We start from the raw sequence: 16,779 nt of genomic DNA, 5'->3' as shown, positions 1-16,779 counted from the left end.
CACCTGTCCCTCTTCAGGCCCAGGAGCAGCTGGGGGAGTCCGCACAGGGGCGTTTTCTGGGCCTCCTCCCAAGATGGAGCCAGCTGTGTGCCAGGTTACAAGACTTAACAAAGGCAGGACTCTGAGCAAGGAGGCCAGGTGAGAATGTATGTGCCCCGGCAGGCTTGGACATGCAGACCACGATTCGTGCCCAAAAAGAGACCCTGAGGCTTTACATGGCCTGAAATCGGCAACCACCTAATGTCCATGTTAGAGGAAAGGCCATGGAAATTACGCAGCAATTCAAATGAATGCCATGCAGCCATTGCAGGGTTTATTAAACATATGAATTAACACCATAAAGTGCTTGCAATATGATGTCGAATATAAAAACCAGGCTATAGAATCATACCCAATCTTTGTAATTTTGCTTTGTTAACAAACAGAAGCTAAGCATAGAGAAGAGCCTGGAAGGAAATATATGAATGTATTTCCAGTGACAGTGATGGTAGTCAACAGTGAGTTTGAGTTTTAAATTTTTTGGTATTTTATGTATTTTCTATTGAGACAAAAGTTATTTAAAAAAATTAAGAGAATGTGAAAAGTAATAGCTTTTCTCTCATACTCTGTTGGTATGAGGTGGGTGTGAATGAATTCATGCTTCGCATCCTATAAACATCCTGATCACGTCGAGGCAGAGCCTGTGCTGGGCTCAGAGGCCAAAAAGGGTGATACGGGGCCCCTGCCCTTGGGAACCCGCTATGTACTGGGGGCAGCTGACCCAAGACCAGGCCTTCCAGCTGTGGTGAAGGGGGGCAGGGGTGGTCAGGGGGTACAGAGAAAGCTTTGCAGAGGAAGAGGCACCAGAAGGGCCTCACCTGAAGGCAAGCCAAAGGTTTCATCATCTTCTTGGGATGGAGGCTCCCATGCGTGTGGTTCTCCTGGTTCCCTGAAGGAAAATGCAGCGAACTGCTGGCTGCTGTGTATTCTCTTTTCTCCTGAGACGGGTCAGCTGGGCCTAGTCCTCACTGGGCAATTCACCAGCTGGGGCCAAGAAGAAAGGCCTCTCTTGTCTCACCTGTGTAACTGGAGTGCTCGCCCACCTGCTGCAGAAGGTTTCCGCCTGGCTTCCAAGGAGGATGCCACGTCATACCAGGCTAGGGGGCAGCATCTCATCCCAGGGCCTGGTGCTGGGGAATCATGGAAAACATAGGAGGATGCTCCGGTCAGGGCTGCAGGGTCAGGGAACACCTGGGGTTAAGAGCTTAGTCCCTGCGCCAACTGCAAGTGTCCAAGGGAAGAGGCTGGCTACTGCTCACGCCTGACACCTATTTCACTGAATGAGTGAAGGGCGAATGAATAAACAGTGTCTGGTCTTTGGCAGATGTTGGTTTTTGCCTAAGGCTGGCCTGCTGAAAGACGCAGTAAATATGGCCTTGGGATGGTGACTCTAACTGCCTAGGGCCATCCCTGCAGTTCTGCCGGGAAGGGTCTCCCCGGGCAGCACTGGGGCGTCTGGTCTCAAACTCTTGAGCAGGAGGCAACGTGAGCAGCACTGGTTCCCAAGGATTAATTCTGGCCTCATAGGTCCCTCTGACCTTCCCCACCCTCACACCTCTGCATGTCTGGGGTCCCCAGGGCTCCAAGGTGCTTGCCGGTGGGGTCTTCCCTTTCCTGCTCCCCTGAGAAGCTGCTCTGTACATAGGGCCCTCGTGAGGGTGCTCAGATCCCAGAGTACACCCCATACTTTCCACAGGCCCACAGAATTCCCAGGGGAGCCTGTATAGGTGAGAGTCTCCTTCCTCCCTGTTCAGGGCTCAGAGCTGGACAGGTGGCACCTGTCTGCTCACCTCGTCCCTTGTGGCCAGGCAGCCCCACCTCAGCCCCAGCCTGGGAGACACAGGTGTAGGTGGTGGTCAATGGGCTGTTCCCCAAATGCCTGGTTTTCCACCTTCTGGCACAGGGCAGGGGAAACTTCCTGGCTCCCCTGCAGTTTGTGGGGAGCGGGGAGGGGCGGGAGGGGGCCCAGTGCCTGATTCTGGCTTAATTGTGTGCAGAAGTGATGAGTGTAACACCCAGGCTGGGCATTTCATTTCTGATGTCAGGCCCTTCTGATTCTTTTCCTCTTTCAGTGACCAGCAGAATTCCAGCTGGTAGCCCTAAAACTCCATTTGGGGCTCAAAACCGCATTCTGTGGCTTTCACAGTGTGAGCAACGCTACAGCTCTCGGGTTTGTAAGTTTCTAAACGTAGACTGTCACCTGTCCCAGCGCAGGCACGACCCTGACTGCAGGAGGCCCTGTAGAAGTCACATCTTGCCTGGAAAGGAGGAGCTACTTCTGCTGAAGGGGCCCTGGTGACTTCTCTTGTTGAACCTTTTCCTTTTACAGAAGGGGAGACTGAGGCAGGAGATGGAAGGACAGCGTTTTAGGCCACAGACTGTTGGCGGTACAACTGGCACCGGGTCTAGGCATGTAGTGTTGGCACGCCCTCACCCCTTATTTTTTGCTGAATCATGTTGCCTCTGGAGTGGGTTTGTGGAAATGCTTCCAAAGCAGAACAGAAAAATGAATGGCCTGACTTTGGGGTGAGGGAGAGTTAATAAAGTAAAAAGAATTCTCATTGAACACTCATTATTAAAGTTAGCCTGAGGCCAAGAGGGTGTGTGCAGCTGTTGTCACACAGGCTGCAGGCTTCCTGGCAGGAGGGACAGCCGGGTGAGGCCAGGACAGTTTTGCACCATGTGGAGAGCACAGACAGGCCAGTGAGGAGGGGAGACAGCAGACTCCAGGGGCCTGGCAGCCTGGAGGGATGGGTGAGGGGCTGCCTTGCTCACAGTGTGCCTTGGCTCGGCCCTCCCTGGACAGCCCCCGGCACTGCATCCAGGAGGCTGTACCAGTCCTGTTTGAGAGGAGGCTTGCAGAGGTTAGGTGACTTGTCCAGGCTGCACAGCTTGTGGGTGGCAGAGCTGGAGTTTGACACTGGGTGCTGTGGCCCTAGGATCTGTGCATTCTCAGGGTCAGCCCATGGTGCTGCTGCAGAAAGCCTGGTTTAGCATCCAGGTTTTGCCACATTTGGGCACTGCTTTGCTTCTCTGAGCCTCTTTCCTTGCCTGCCTGTCAGGTGGAGGTACTCCCACTAGTTTTGCAAATGATGTGTGGGAATGCCAGGCACTGCCCAGAGTATGGTAGGCCCACCCTTGATGTAATTTCAGAGGCTCTAGGCTGGGGCAGTGCAGTTACTGGGTTCCTTGGAGGTTTCTCAAAAGCACAGACTGTCCTAGAGATCAAGTACTTCTACCCAAGGGACCTGTGCGGGTGCCTGCACCCAGCACTTTCCCCAGAAAAGAAGCCTGTTTTCCCCGAGGCTCTGTGGGCAGTTTGGAGAAAGGAACAGCCCCTTCTGGGAAGGAAGGAAGAGAGGGTGGTGGGAAGAGCAGCTGGGGCCTGAGCACAGAGGTCAGGTGAGGGGAGCAGATGATGCCGGGAAGAGCATATTGACTTCCTCCTTTTAAAAATGGACTCAAGTGCAATCATTTATAATGTGCTCTCCCCACTGCTGATAATACCCATTTCCATCACTGTCGGGGAAATGGATTTGCAGCACTCTCAGAAAAAGAAAACACATTGCTTGAGATGTGCGAAGAGAGCTTGGTTCCATTCCCAATTCTTTCTGGATAGCCTGCTGGTGGCTGTCTGGGGACAGAGGGCAGTGGGCTGTGCTGGCAGGGGCTGCTTCCAGGAGGAGGGCTGCATTGAGAACTGTGGCCATACCATATGGTCAGCCCATGGTGGGCAGGGCCTCCGAGGGGGTATGGATGGAGCTTGGGGGTCAGGAAGCCACCTGGGAGAGGCAGCATCTGAGCTGAGTCTCAGAAGCAGGAGTGGCCATGCAGAGCATTTTCTGTGGAGAGATACCATCCCCAATGCCTAGGACAAGAGGCTCCTAGCAGGGAACCAGGGGAAGCCTCATGTGCCGGGGACCCAAAGGGTGAAGGTGGGAAATGGGGTGGCTGGCCAGGTGGGCAGGGATGGTCCTTTCCTTGCTGCCACTCTTCAGGGGCTGCAGCAGTCCAGTGTGGATCAGAACACCTTGGGAGACCAGAGTGGGTGTCTATGTGTAGCCCTTGCTGATCAACCCAACATGCTAATCCTGGGCCTGGAGCTGGTCAGAGGGAGACTGACTCGGGGGGTCACTCTTCTGTTTTCCCTAGGTTTGGCCTGAGGTGGTGGGGGCAGTAGTCAGACACCAGGCTTAGGCAGCCATGGCCCCAGAGCCCATCCCCTGCCTAGCCACTGTTTCTCCTGCCAGCAGGGGTCAGGAGATGCCACATCAAAGGAGTGTCTTGGTGTCCGTTAGTTCATTCACTCATTTATTCATTCATCCTCCAGAAGGTCTGCCAGGTAAGCCCGTGGTGAGCTGGACTCCCAGCATTAAGGATGGCATGTGGACAGAGACAGGCTTTGGAACCAGCCAGACCTACAATCAAGTCATACACACTAGCGAGTGACTTTAGAAAGCCATCTGAGATCTCTGAGCCTCAGTTTTCTCAACAGCAAGATGGTATTAACCTTGTTTAATGGTTATGGGTGACTCTAAAAGTCGCTGGCAAGTGCCAGGCCATCATCTGGCCACAAGGAGCTCCACAGGGTGTCCTCCATTTCCCTAGACACAGTGGGAAGGCTGAGCCTCAGGGCCTTGGCACATGCTATGTCCTTGCCTGGAGCAATCTTATTTCCTGACGCCCTGGGGTCAGCTCCTAGATTCCCTTCAGATGCTTGCTTAGCTGTCACCTGCTCTCCTCGCTCTCTTCCTGGTCCTGTGCACATTGCCGTCTGGTGTACTTATGAACCTCATGAGGGCTGGGGTTTGTTTGTTCCCTGGGTCTCCTCTATACCTGGAACAGTGCCTGGAACATCGCAAGGGGTGAAGGGACATTGTGCAAGGGCACAAGCACGCTGCTTGCTACCCCCAGAGCCACAGAAACAAGGGCCCAGTGTCTTACTGGCAGGGGCTCTGCTAATCTTTCTGAGCCTCAGTGATGTGAGCACAGAAAGCACTGGGCTTTGAATCAGACAGAGGTGGTTTGTCTGTGTGTGTGTGTGTGTGTGCGTGTGTGTGTGTGTGTGTGTGTTGGGGGAGGGGTGCAGTGTACTCTAGGTCTCAAATGAATGAGGCTCTATCCCTTGGTCCGAGGGAATATAAGGCCTAAGTGAGGCAAACCCTCCAGGATGACACCAAGCCCAGGCTCAGGCAGTGACTTTCCAGGAAGGGATGCCCTGGGAACCTCAGAGGGGAGCTTGGTGGCAGCTCTGCTGGGGAGGGCTCCTCCTTCACCCCAGTTTATGTCCATGAGACCTGGGCTCCTTACCGATGTTGTCCTGGGGATCCTGAGAGCTGTTCTCCCCTGGACATTACAGGGGACACACAGGTGAAAGAGGGCACCTCCCTTCTAATGGAGGTGAGGTACAAAGGGACAGAATCAGGACCCCGCCCCCACCCCCTCTGAGCACACTTAGCCCTCCCCTCGATGATGAGCAATATGGTTAAGAATACAAATATCCTGGGAGAGGGGACCAAGCTGGTCTGAATCTCGCCCCCGCTGACATGCTCTGTGACTGTGAACTAATGACTAGGCTCACTGAGCTTCAGTTTCTTCATCTGTGCAATGAGCCTGGTAACTGCACCTGCCTCAAGGGGCTCTTGGGTCAGGAGAGCACTGTTTGCATGCATTGTGCTCATTAACTGTTACTTATTCCTGTTATTACCATAGGGATTCAAATTCATGGTACAGTTTAAATGAGAGGTACTAGAGCTGTTCCTGAGGCCCTTTTGGGAGGGAGAGACCGTGAGAGGAGATCAAGGCCAAGAAAGGAGGGCTGTGGCCCAGGCTACCTCCGTTCACCTTCTCAGGCACCCACTCTGTTTCCATTCTTTGGGAGAGGAAGTTCCCAGAGTTAGCCTGACGGTAGACAGAGGTGGGGGAGTGCAGGGCGTTTTTCTTGGGGTTGCTGAGGCAATGCCACATTTGCCAGGTGTCCATGGTGTGTGTCTGGTTCAAAGCTGGGGCTTCCATCCCCTCCTCTCAGGTACCCAGGCCTCTGGTTTCTGGCTTCCCCCAGACTCCTGGGCAGGGCATCCAGCAGCTCCAAGCTGGGCAGTGACCTGTTTCTGTTTCTTGGCTCAGAGAGCTGTAGTGAAGATTCACTCCCAAGCTGGGCCGGAGGAGAGCATGAAGGAGGGACTGCTGGTGCCTGTCCATAGGACGGAGCCGCCACAGGGCCTGTGCTGAGCAGCACCACGCGTGTGCACACATCTCCTGGAAGGAGCTGGGCCGGCCTTGGAGGGTGAGAAAGGTGGGCTGCATGAGGGAGGTTGGGGAGATGCAGTTGGGAAATGTGGCTTCAATGCTTGGGCCCTGTGGCCCAGCTCATGGCTGCCTCTTCTTCCATTGGACGGTGAATTGGAGAGCCGACAACACGTAGAGAACTTTCCTGACTCAGTTCTGAGGCCCGGAGCCCCTCTGTACACAGGGGTGGTTGTTCCCATTCCCCCAGGGGTCACTGGTGAGGGAAGCCAGTCTTGTTCCTGTATCCTTGAATCATTCTAACAACCCTGTGTCACCCCTCACCCCCGCCTCTCCCATCTTACATGAGAAAGTGGGGGAGGTTGCTTGTGAGCGGTAGATGAGGGCCACAGTCCCGGGCATCCTGCACTTGGAGGCACCGCCAGTGCAGCTCCAGGCTCCAGCAGTGGCTGCAGCTTTTGGAAGGACTGTATTTGGATCTCTGTCCCACCTCTGCTCCCAGCTTAGGCCCCTACCCAAATCCCCGGGCCTCTGCCTTGTGTAAAGAAAGGAGTGCCACAGAGAGCCAGACGTGGGCTCTGGGGAGCCATTTCTAATGGGAAAACATGCCCATTTGCCTAAATGAATCAAATCCATTTCTCTCCCATACATATTTCATGGGCTTCCTCTCTGTGTAATTTAATTATCACTGTTGTTAGTGTTAATGTCCTGGTTGGTGCAGCTCTGCTCCTCAGATCCTTGGAGCCTGATAGTACAGCTGGGCTCCGAGGAGGAGCCAGAGGATGGAACCATCTCTATGGCAACAGGATGCAATAATATTTCCCAGTGATCTATTGCTTTAATCTTGAGGGCTCTGAGTATATTGCCAGCATCAATAAATAAGTCTAAATAACACCCCGGTGAGATTGATATTATTCTATCCATTTTACTGATGAATAAACAGTGACTCATGGGGGTTAAGTGCCTTGCCTGGGGGAAGAAGTGAGAAAGATGCTGATGTGGAAATGTAGGCTGAATACCACCCTGGCTCCTGGGAGCCCCAACATCCCTGCTGGAGGGGCTCCACCCCATGCATGGAAGCCTTCAGGGAGTCGGTGGGACCGTGTTGGCCAAGTGCAAGCACCCTGGATGTGCTCTGTGACTCTCTGGCTGGGTGGGAGCCAGGCTTGCTCTTACAGGCAGCAGGAAGGACCCTGTGGCCCTCAGCATCGCTCCCTTGCCTTCCTACTGCGGGTAGGCCACCCTAAGGGCTCCCATCCTTTGGTCTCTGTATGTTCAACAATACATTTCCCGGAGGAAATAGCCTTTAATCCAACACCAATCTTGATACTCACTGTGAGTTACCAGGATGATTCTTGAGATTGTTTCCACAGTGAAGAAGCAGGAGTGAGCAAGAAGACGGGGTGCCTCCTCTGTGATGAGGGTAAGGCAAATTGTCACATGTCCACCTCTCCAGCAAAGACATGCCAACATAAATTCCCACTTTGTCCACCTGTGGGCTCGACCCACTGCATACATTACTGGGAGGAGACCTCCCTGCTCGTGGTGGCCCTCAGGCTTACTCAACCTGAGGAGGTGGTTCTGTGTCCAACTGTACCATGTGCTTCCTGGCCCTGCCACTACGTGTCACAGGTCCTGTACCACTGTTCTGTAAGGCTGGTGGCTGGGTGCCAGTGCTGCTGCTCTGTGCTCCAGTGCTTCTCTTTCCTCTCTCTGAAGAGCATCACCCTCTGTCCCTGCTGCATCTGCATGGAGGTCAAAGTAGCTGCATCTGGCATCCAGCCTCATGCCCTTGGCCAACATAGCCCTCCTCATGGGCTCTTGCCTACCCATTACCCAGGCTCCTTCATCTGCAATATAAGGATCTTTTTGGGGGTGGGGTGGGGTCAATGGTGCCCTTTTTCCTCTGTGAGCCACAGACAGAGCCACTTAGTCCATCAGATGGGGTCCTAATAATGTAGGATCAAAAGATAAGGGGTCTGTCACCCCATCCCTTTCATTAAGGTGCCTCTTTTGCTCCTGTCCCCTTTCTCTGAAACCAGTTATGTCCACCTAGGGGATTTAGGTGCTTATAGGGCAGGTGGCCCGGGGCAGCTAATTTTGGCTCAGATGCCTGTGGAAGAGGAGGATGTTGGGAGGGAGGAAAGGAGAAAAAAATGGAAGGGAGAGAAGGGAGGAAGAGAAGGAGACTGAGGCAGGAAGAAGCAGGAAGAGACCAGGAGGACTCTGTGAGTGGGAGGAGGGAACCCTGATGCCTAATGACTTTCTTGTTCTGCTCTGCTTCCCTGGAGGCTCTACTGGCAGCCCTGCCCTGAGCTCTGTCAAGTACTTTAGCCTTATTCTGCTTTGTGGCTGGGTAAGAAAGGGTTAAGCCAGCAGGCCTGGATTGTTCAAACCCTGCACATTCCAAACAGAAGCTTGTCTTTAGAGATCTTAGAATATCCTGTCTGGTAAGAGTGTTTTGCCTGCCTGAGACCTGGGGCCATGCTCTACCGGTTTGGCGAGATAAGTTTATCCTGCCAATGTGATTTATAGACGATGCCAGGATCTGAAGCCAGTCACATAAATGCCACAGGCTTGCATGACTGATCCTTAGTAAAAACTCTGGACATAGGGCTCAGGTGAGCTTCCCCAGTTGGGAACTTTGCAGGTATTTCTGTGTTGTTGCTGGGAGGATTGAGTGTGTTCCCTTGTGATATTGTTGGGAGAGGAGCTTGTGTCTAGTTCCTCCTGGGCTTCTTCGGGGTGCTTTTCCTTCTGCTGATTTTTGTCTGCATCCTTTTGCTGTGATGGATCCTACTTGTGAGTATAACAGCAAGTCATCGAGTGTGAGGATGGCCTTGGGGACGTCTGACATGGCACTTACAGTGGCTTATGTGTATTTCTCTCCCTTGTTAATGAAAGAGCCTTGTCTGAGGCAGCCTGGAATGAAAAGGATGTACAGGAAAGGGTCCCAGCAGGGAATGGCTGGCTCATCCTGGTGACTGGGGAGCATAAAGACATAGCAACCATGGGAGCTGCCAGCAGCCTGAGGTGAAGGCCAACCAGAGGCTGGAGAAGCTCTGGTTGTAGGAAAGGGCTTCTCACAGAGGCCATGGTCGCAGGTAGAGGACATGTCCCTGCCCAACGTGGCCTGGTGGAGAGAGAGCTAGAGGACACTGGCTTGGTTCTGATCTGCTTCTGTCTGTCTCAAGGCTCTGGCAAAGTCCTCTCATTGCCCAGATCCAACATGAAGCTCCAGGACAAGTGGGTCTGTAGGGGCACATGGAGGCCATGCCTGCCCTGACTTACACTGCTGGGGAGGGACCAAAGTCGGGGCTATCCTCTGTGGTCCCTGACGGAGGCTGGGGTTAGGCTGCCAAGGGGTCTGCCCTGTGCCTGCTGAGCTTGGCCCAACTACACAGTGGCTGTGGGCGCAGACACCATGATGAGTGCGGGGTGGGGCTAGGGCAGCGTGTGGCTTAGGAGGAAGGGAGGGAAGTGGGGCTGTTTGCTAGTAGGGCGCAGCGTGGGTGGGGGACGCTCAGGTAGCCAGGATGCCTGAGAGGGTGGTACCCTCTCAGGGAGAGGCCATGTAAGGCAGATGGGCTTCAGGATCTCTGAGTGTGGCCACCCTGCCTGCCAGCACACAGCCTTCTCACCAAATCTGCCCCCGCCCCACCTGCAGGGTGCTCAAGGTGGGTGCTGTGGGAATTGGCAGGCCCAGGCATAAAGAATGAATGGAAAAAGACTTGCTAATTAACTTGTTAATTAATGAATGCCATTCCTCTTCCCGCAAAGGATTCAAGGCAATTTACTAGAACTTATATAATACAGTAATTATAAAATAGAGACAGACTTACTGGGCCCGGGACAAAGTAAATAAAAGTGCAGAGTGGGTGCTGGCAGGCTGCCCCATGGCCCTAGCTCACATTTCCTGCCCTGGGCCCCTCGCCTGGACCCACCCTCCCTCCTCAGGTTCTGAGGCATGTTCGGCTTCCAGGGAGTCCTCCTCACTTCTGTACATGACATAGGATTTTACCTCAGGAACACTCTCTGGCCTCCCTGCCTGAACTGGCTGACTAGTGTTGCCATCCCTCAGTTTTCTGTTGTCCCATGTTGTGCCAGGCTCCTATGACTGCAGGCCTGGCCAGGCTTGGTCCCCACCACACGTTTTCACCAGCCCTGGCTTTCATACCGTTTTCTTCTTGGCTAAGTCTGTGAAAAGACAGGTCTGAGCCCACACTCCCTAGGTTGTCCTAGTCCTGGTTACTTCATTACATTTTACCACACTTGACACTGTTGACATCATTGACACTTGCTGTGACTATGTGAGACTAAGTGTATAATGGTACTACCAGCCACTCCAAAACACTTGTGGGGAAGCCTTGGGGCCAGGAGTGGGCCACATGGCCAGGAATGGTCCTGGCCCAGACCTTCCCTGCTGCTGGCTGTGATGCACAAGGGCAAGGAAGGGCAGGGAGAGGTGAAGTCCATCTGGGGAGACTTCCTGTGGCTTGACCTACCTCTCCATGCAGGTGCCTCAGCTACCCACTGAGCTAGCCACTAGCCCTCCACATGAGATCTGAGAGGGAGGCTGTATAGACATCCATGTACAAAGTGAGGGGGTCCAAGAAGATGCCTTCACTGGTTTTGGGTGCAATATCAGATTCCCACTGTTCAAGGAGGAATATGCAAACAAAAAGGGAAGTCATGATATGAATGTGCAACCAGTAAGTAGTCAGGCCTGATTTTATTAAACCATTAAACCATGCACTGAGTTATGTTAATTATCATAAATGATCGCACAAAACAGAAGGAAAATATCTCTAAAAATAATGGAAGATAGAATGTAAAATGGAAAATAATGATTTAAAATAAATAACTCCAGCAATTTATTATATGCTAAAGTGGCACACCAAATCAGCTGGGTAAAGTGGATTCATTTGCCAGCAAATATAGTGAGTGCTCTACCGAGCCCAGATTTTTCACTCCACATGGTTAACTTGGGCCTGGACCTGCCTGGCCTTGGCCATTTGCCTCACCTGCTGGCTGGAATGGTCATCATGATGGCTTTCAGACTTTCTGTGGTACAAATGCCACTACCATGGGCATAAAGCCACTGTGGTGACCCATCTCATCGTGCTGTGTGGGCCTCCCCGGGGCTACACCCCTGAATCCTACCTTCACAGCTCTCTGTCCAGAGGGGCTGCTTGGAGAGGAAGCAGAAGAAGGTAAATCAGTGTTCCAGAGGGTAGATGTTGGCCAGTGAGAGGAGCAAGCAGGTGACAGAGCTGTGCCTCCTCTTTCTATGGCTGCTCTGTGTTCTTTAGCTGTGTTCTATTTGGCTGTAGGCCCACAGGCTTCCCTCCTTCTCTGGCTCACCTCTTTCCCTTACCCTTGCTCCCTGTAAGCATTAACACATACATTTGACCTCAGGCTCTGATTTCTAGAGACCCCTTGATAAAATAAGTACATACTATGTGCCAGGCAGTGTTCTGGGCATCTTGCACATAGCAATGCACAAAACAGAAAAACATCCCTGTCCTCATGGAATTAATATTCTAGAAATGGTAGTGGGCTATGAACGACACTAAACAAATAAGTAAGTTACAGAAAATGTCAGAAACTAGTGAATGTCCCAGGGGTGGGAATGCCAAGGGGAGGAGAAATGGAACAGTTTTATATAACATGTTCCCAAAAGAACTCAACCTTCTAAAGAGGTTGAAATATGAATACAGACCTAAGAAAGCAATGGGGATAAACATATGGGGAAGACTGTTCCAGGTGAAGGGAACAGAGGTGCAAAGTTCCTGTGGCAAGAATCTGCTTGATATGCTGAAGGCTTAGGAAGGAAGCCAGAGGGCTGGAGCAGGATGAGTGAGGAGCAGAATAGAGATCACAAGAGGGCCAGACTGTGTTGGGCCACTGAATCTTGCCAGTGTTAGGGAAAAAAGGGAGATCCATAAGCACTGTTGCATTAGCACAGTGAGAGATGGCGGTGGATTGGACCAGCATTCAACACAGAATCTGATGGCCAGATTATGAATAGAATTTGAGGTGGAGCCAGTAGGCATAAGATTTAGACATGAAAGGAAGAGAGGAAGCAAGCATGACTCTAAGGTACTTGGCCTGAGCCCTGGTAGGGTAGAATTGCCATTAACCATGGTGGTGGAAAGAATAAGCTTTGAGGGGAAAGGTCAGGAATTCAGACTATGTACATTGAATGTGAGATGCAAGTGAAAAGTGTGGATAGATAGTTGGACATTGGAGACTGGAGTTTGGAGGTGGAGATTTGGATTGGAGATTATGTACAGTGCTGCCTGTGTTCTTTTATGTCTTGGTGCTTCTACTTGACATTATGTTTCGGAAAGTCATATGGACTGTAGTTAATTCATTTTGCTATAAGGTATTCCATTGAATGAATATATCTGAGTTCTCTTATCCATTTCACTTTTTATGGTCATATAAATTATGCCCAATACTTGATTAATATGGATATTTCGACTTGATTTTTCTTATATGTATCCACAAGTGCTCACATTCCTCTGGGATATATATCTAGAAGTGGGATTTCTAGGTTATAAGTATATTTTTAATTTTAGTTTTGTATTTTTAGTTATAATTGTATTTTAATTTTACTAGATAAAACAACTGTTTTGAAAATGGTTATATCACTTTGTGCCCCCATTAGTGGTGTCTGAAGTGTCTGAGAGTTCCCATGGTTCCATGATGCTTGTTTGCCAGCATTTTGGGAACATCCATTATGCTCTTACTTTGTGTTTTCCTGTTTTATTTGTGATGCATGTATTACTGTTCCAAAACAAGTCACTAAAAGATACTAGTGATAATAAAAACAGAGAAATTGATTCAAGAATTACAAAACTAGAAGAAAGGAGGAAGGAGGAGTGGAGGAAGTAGAGATGTGACTATTTTCTGTCTTACACTGGATTAGTCAGTGGACATTGCCTGGAGCCAGAGTAACTTACTGGGCCATATGACATGAATGCAAGAAAAACCAGAAGGCCCTTGAAAGTCACACTGGAATTTCCTTTTAAACCTCTTTAATTCTGCTTCTAAGGGGACACAGAGGCTAAAGCTATAAAGGGGCAGAATGTGGTGGGCAGATGGGTTTGATTTTAAGCAGGAGTTAGTTGTATAATTCAATTACCTTAACTTGGTGTCATACTTCTGGATAACTTTCCAAACAGCTTCTGTAGACTTGTTGTCTGAAGCAATAGAAACTGAAAAATCTGCAAACATGCTGATCGTGACCCAGAATTGGAACATAAAGTGCCTAAAGATGTCCTGTGTACAACAGGTGACAGGCCAAGGTGTCACCTTCCTTTGGATGGGCAGACCAGGCTTCAAAGGGCACACAGGGGCTCCTCCCACTGTCTCTGGATGTGCTGTCTCTCCTTTGCTTAGTGACCCATTGGAATTGTATTTCTTTGTAACAATAGCATTTCAGAGTACCATTAGGCCCCTTGGTTGGCAACAGCTCCTTCAACTGCACCCATGGACACACAGAAAATGTTGCAGAAACACAATAATAGTGAAAATATGTAACACAGTTCACTCAGGGCTTTATGCATCAATAGGAGACACTAGTGGTATAATCAGTGGGCTGACATGAAGTTTACATACCAAACTCTGTGCCCTTCATACTAAGATGTCATGTTTTTCCCCAGTGCCCATGGGACACTTACAAAAACATTTCATTCATTAGGCAACAAGCAAGGAAAATTTTCGGTAAATTCCTCTTAATAGAAATTGTGCAGGTCAGTACTTTGACCCAGTGCATTGAAAATGGAGAGTAATAACAAAATAGAAACAAAAAAACCCTCCATCAACATGAAAACTAAACAAACACAAAAACAGTGCAATCATTTCCTGAATAACTTTTGAATCAAGGAGAAATTTGAAACTACATTGTTGAATACTAAGAAAACAGCAATTTGAAAACTCTATGTATCCAGGCCTAGGAAATCTGTCAAGGTTATAATGAAGAAATTCATGACCCTAACTGCCTTCAATGTTAGAAAAGATAAATTAAGTAAGCTTTCAATTCAACTTAAAAAGAAAACAAAAAAATAAACTTTAAAAAAGTTTAAAATTTTTTAAAGTAAACTTTAAAAAAAGCTGGAAAAAGGAATTAATAGATAGGAACAGAAATTAATGAATTAAAACCCCTGAGCCATAAATATGTGCCAGAACTGGTTGTTTGGGAAACCCTCAACAAAAGATATAAATTGCTGGCTGGTCCTGATTGTCCCTGTGTGTTTCACCAGGATATACATGATGGATGGCATTGCAGGCAGGATGGCTCCCTGTGGGCACAGCCTGGATTAATGTGAAGTCCACAGTCCCTCACCACAGAAGCTCCTTTACTCAAACACTCAGGAAATTCTCCTGGGATGCAAGTGAATGGAGTGTGATCAGCTCAGGGATAAATCTGGATTTAGTCTAGTTAATAAAAAGGAATCTGTGAAATTTTGGAAATTGAACTATAATTAGAAAGGAAAACCTTTCATTGTATGTTTAATCTGATCATGCCAAAGAAAGCATTGCATCTTCATGGTGGAGAAGAAGGAGGAACCTAAAGCAGAAGAGATTAGGAAGGGGGAAGTATTTCAGATGTGGAGGAGATTGAAATGGAGTTAAGAAATTGCTTAATACAACTCAATAGATTTCCCAAGTGAATATAAATGATCAAAACTTACACCAAAAGAGAGAGAAATAACACAATATGGTAATATCCATGGAAAAATAGGGAAGTGATTCACAAAATGGTAGATAAACAATCAGTTACATGTCATAGAGGATGTCAGAATGGAAAGTTCCAGGAATTGATCCTTCCAGCAAAACAACCATTGGGCAAGGTGTCTGGGTTGTGTAGTCAGTTAAGTGTCCAATTCTTGGTTTTGGTTTAGGTTGTGATCTCATGGTCATGGGATTGAGCTCCATGTTAGGCTCTGCACTCAGAGTGGAGTCTGTTTAGGATTCTCTCTTCCTCCCTCTCCCCATGTATTTTCTCTCTTTCAAATAAATAACTAAATCTAAAAAAAAAACAAAAACAAAAAACAAACAAACAACAACAACAAAAAAAAACACCAAACACACCAACCATTGAGCTGGCATGAATTGTCAGAATCAACTATTTTGGAACTCTGGAATCTAGACAAAACCTTATTGAATCCGGGGGAGTGCATGATGAAGAAAGGGGCTGGTAAATTTTGGTATTTGTGTAGCAGCTACCATTCCTCATTCCCTAGCATCAAGGCATGCAGCCATGGAGAAAATGGCCTACCTTCCTAGTGTGCTTGCTAAGGAGGGCAATAAACCTTGCCCTCCAAAAATGAGGTTGTGTGTTTTGTTCTGTCTTGATAAGTAACTGAGGTGCCAACATAAATGCTGGCCATTGTTTCAACCCCTATGGCTCACGCGACATCCTGGGTAGCATCTACTGAAAGAATTTAAAAAGATAGAACATCTTTTTTGTTTGTTTGTTTTCTTACTGGATTCAGGCATTCATGGAAATCTCTATCATGTCACTATCTGACCATTAGGACAGAACAAAGGCTTCAATGATCACACAGAACAGAGAATATAGATTTTATAAAAATAGTTTAGAAATGTCACTAAACAAATAGATGACTGTAGCCTTCAGCAAACCCAAATAGCAATCCCTGTGGATGTAGAAGAATCCTATTTCCAGATTTATTATACTACAATATTCAAAATGTCTATGTCTCAGCAGAAAAATGATAGAAACTATCCCTGTGAGAGCCCAGACATTGAGTTTACTAGACAAAAACTTTAGATTTACTCTCTCATATATACTGAAAGAGTTGAAGAAAACCATGGTCAAAGAACTAAGAGGATGAGAAGAATAATGTATGAACAATTATGGACTATAAATAAAGAGACAGAAATTATAAACAGGAACCAAATAGAAACTCTGGAGCTGAGAAGTACAATTGCTAGAATAAATATTTCAATAGAGAGTTTCCACAGAAGAAAGTATCAGTGATCCTGAAGATAGAGCAATTGAAATTACCCAGTCCGAGATAAAAGAAGAAAAATGAATAGAGCCTAAGGAACCAATAAGACATCACAAAATAGGTCAATATGCACATTATGGAAATCCCAGAAGAAGAAAGCAAATGTGAGAGTGAAAGCAAGCATGGAAGTGAGAGAAAGGAGCAGAAAAGATATTTGAAGAAATAATGGCTGAAAATTACTCAGATTTGAGGACGGTTACATAAATCTGCACATCCAAAAAATTTAAGAAAATTCAAGCAGAAGAAACTTAAAGAGAACCACATTGAGACACATTATAATCAATCTGTCAAAAGTTAAAGGCAAAGAAAAAAGTAGCAAGGCAGAAGCAACTTGTCATGTACAAAGGATAGTTAATAAGATTAATGGCTAGCTTCTTATCAGAAACCATGGTGGCTAGAAAGCAGTGGGATGATATATTTAAAGAACTGAGAGGGAAAAAACCCTGTATCC

The 16,779-nt window shown here is 48.5% G+C and overlaps 2 long non-coding RNA genes across 7 annotated transcripts in view; both read left to right on the top strand.

Moving 5' to 3' along the window:
- The window catches only part of LOC102151686, a 51,732-nt gene extending 44,585 nt beyond the window's left edge, over positions 1-7,147 (top strand). For 5 of the 6 annotated variants that reach the window (XR_005374016.1, XR_005374015.1, XR_005374013.1 and 2 more), the window contains one exon: positions 18-1,362. This is a non-coding gene — a long non-coding RNA (uncharacterized LOC102151686). Of the gene's footprint in view, positions 1-17; positions 1,363-2,111 lie in introns of those variants that run through there. The other variant, XR_005374014.1, reaches the window with a different exon arrangement.
- Positions 7,148-8,723: 1,576 nt separating this feature from the next.
- Positions 8,724-16,779, top strand: part of LOC111091131 — a 62,866-nt gene continuing 54,810 nt past the window's right edge. Inside the window, exon 1 of the long non-coding RNA XR_005374010.1 lies at positions 8,724-8,906. This is a non-coding gene — a long non-coding RNA (uncharacterized LOC111091131). The remainder of the gene's footprint in view (positions 8,907-16,779) is intronic.

The sequence above is a fragment of the Canis lupus genome, chromosome 19 (assembly GCF_011100685.1).
Source record: "Canis lupus familiaris isolate Mischka breed German Shepherd chromosome 19, alternate assembly UU_Cfam_GSD_1.0, whole genome shotgun sequence".
Lineage (NCBI taxonomy): Eukaryota > Metazoa > Chordata > Mammalia > Carnivora > Canidae > Canis > Canis lupus.
Note: the sequence above shows the minus strand (reverse complement) of the source record. Positions and strands in the feature narration are given on the sequence as shown.